This window comes from Drosophila yakuba, unplaced genomic scaffold (assembly GCF_016746365.2).
Source record: "Drosophila yakuba strain Tai18E2 unplaced genomic scaffold, Prin_Dyak_Tai18E2_2.1 Segkk52_quiver_pilon_scaf, whole genome shotgun sequence".
Lineage (NCBI taxonomy): Eukaryota > Metazoa > Arthropoda > Insecta > Diptera > Drosophilidae > Drosophila > Drosophila yakuba.
In genome coordinates, this window is record NW_025048819.1 from 1 (window position 1) to 2,243 (window position 2,243).

The 2,243-nt window shown below is 40.1% G+C and overlaps 1 non-coding gene across 1 annotated transcript; it reads right to left on the bottom strand.

Annotated features, from left to right (window-relative positions):
* Positions 1–248: 248 nt before the first annotated feature.
* On the bottom strand, positions 249–2,243 carry LOC120322306. The gene has a single exon (XR_005562082.1). It is a non-coding gene; the product is annotated as a small subunit ribosomal RNA (ribosomal RNA).

The window sequence follows — 2,243 nt, forward strand, 5'->3', positions numbered from 1 at the left end:
TGCCAGCACATTTATTTATTATATAAATATTCAGAATTTTGTTTGATTCCATTGAAAATCTATCAATTGAATATTATTGTGTTAGATAATATTAATTATAAACGCATTTGCAAATAATCATAATAAATCATGTGCATTTCTAAAGTAAATCTCATCATTCATATATCATATGCTTTTGTAATTTGGTATTTGGTAAATTCAATTTATTTGTATTATAACAAATGTTTATTAACGTAAGGATTATACAATAATGATCCTTCCGCAGGTTCACCTACGGAAACCTTGTTACGACTTTTACTTCCTCTAAATAATCAAGTTCGGTCAACTTTTGCGAAACAACCGTAACACGCAAGGCGTCACAGTGATCACGTCCGGAGACCTCACTAAATAATTCAATCGGTAGTAGCGACGGGCGGTGTGTACAAAGGGCAGGGACGTAATCAATGCGAGTTAATGACTCACACTTACTGGGAATTCCAAGTTCATGTGAACAGTTTCAGTTCACAATCCCAAGCATGAAAGTGGTTCAGCGGTTTACCCGGACCTCTCGGTCTAGGAAATACACGTTGATACTTTCATTGTAGCGCGCGTGCAGCCCAGGACATCTAAGGGCATCACAGACCTGTTATTGCTCAATCTCATTATTGCTAGACGCAATTTGTCCATTTAAGAAGCTAGTGTCCTTATAATGGGACAAACCAACAGGTACGGCTCCACTTACATAAACACATTCAAACACAATAAACATTTTACTGCCACCATGAATGAAGGCTATATAAGCTTCAGCACCATAATCCTGAAGATATCTATTTAATATATTTGAGTCTCGTTCGTTATCGGAATTAACCAGACAAATCACTCCACGAACTAAGAACGGCCATGCACCACCACCCATAGATTCGAGAAAGAGCTATCAATCTGTCTTACACACTTATGTTCGGACCTGGTAAGTTTTCCCGTGTTGAGTCAAATTAAGCCGCAGGCTCCACTCCTGGTGGTGCCCTTCCGTCAATTCCTTTAAGTTTCAGCTTTGCAACCATACTTCCCCCGGAGCCCAAAAGCTTTGGTTTCCCGGGAAGCGACTGAGAGAGCCATAAAAGTAGCTACACCCAATTGCTAGCTGGCATCGTTTATGGTTAGAACTAGGGCGGTATCTGATCGCCTTCGAACCTCTAACTTTCGTTCTTGATTAATGAAAACATCTTTGGCAAATGCTTTCGCTTAAGTTAGTCTTACGACGGTCCAAGAATTTCACCTCTCGCGTCGTAATACTAATGCCCCCAAACTGCTTCTATTAATCATTACCTCTTGATCTGAAAACCAATGAAAGCAGAACAGAGGTCTTATTTCATTATCCCATGCACAGAATATTCAGGCATTTGAAGCCTGCTTTAAGCACTCTAATTTGTTCAAAGTAATAGTACCGGCCCACAATAACACTCGTTTAAGAGCACTAATGCAGGTTTTTAAATAGGAGGAACATATGAAAAAATACAAGTATTTAATCACATGTAAGAACTCCACCGGTAATACGCTTACATACATAAAGGTATAGTACTAACCACAATTGTAAGTTGTACTACCCGTATGAAGCACAAGTTCAACTACGAACGTTTTAACCGCAACAACTTTAATATACGCTATTGGAGCTGGAATTACCGCGGCTGCTGGCACCAGACTTGCCCTCCAATTGGTCCTTGTTAAAGGATTTAAAGTGTACTCATTCCAATTACAGGGCCTCGGATATGAGTCCTGTATTGTTATTTTTCGTCACTACCTCCCCGAGCTGGGAGTGGGTAATTTACGCGCCTGCTGCCTTCCTTAGATGTGGTAGCCGTTTCTCAGGCTCCCTCTCCGGAATCGAACCCTGATTCCCCGTTACCCGTTGCAACCATGGTAGTCCTAGATACTACCATCAAAAGTTGATAGGGCAGACATTTGAAAGATCTGTCGTCGGTACAAGACCATACGATCTGCATGTTATCTAGAGTTCAACCAATAAAACGATCTTGCGATCGCTTGGTTTTAGCCTAATAAAAGCACATGTCCCATAAGGTTCATGTTTTAATTGCATGTATTAGCTCTAGAATTACCACAGTTATCCAAGTAACTGTTAACGATCTAAGGAACCATAACTGATATAATGAGCCTTTTGCGGTTTCACTTTTAATTCGTGTGTACTTAGACATGCATGGCTTAATCTTTGAGACAAGCATATAACTACTGGCAGGATCAACCAGAAT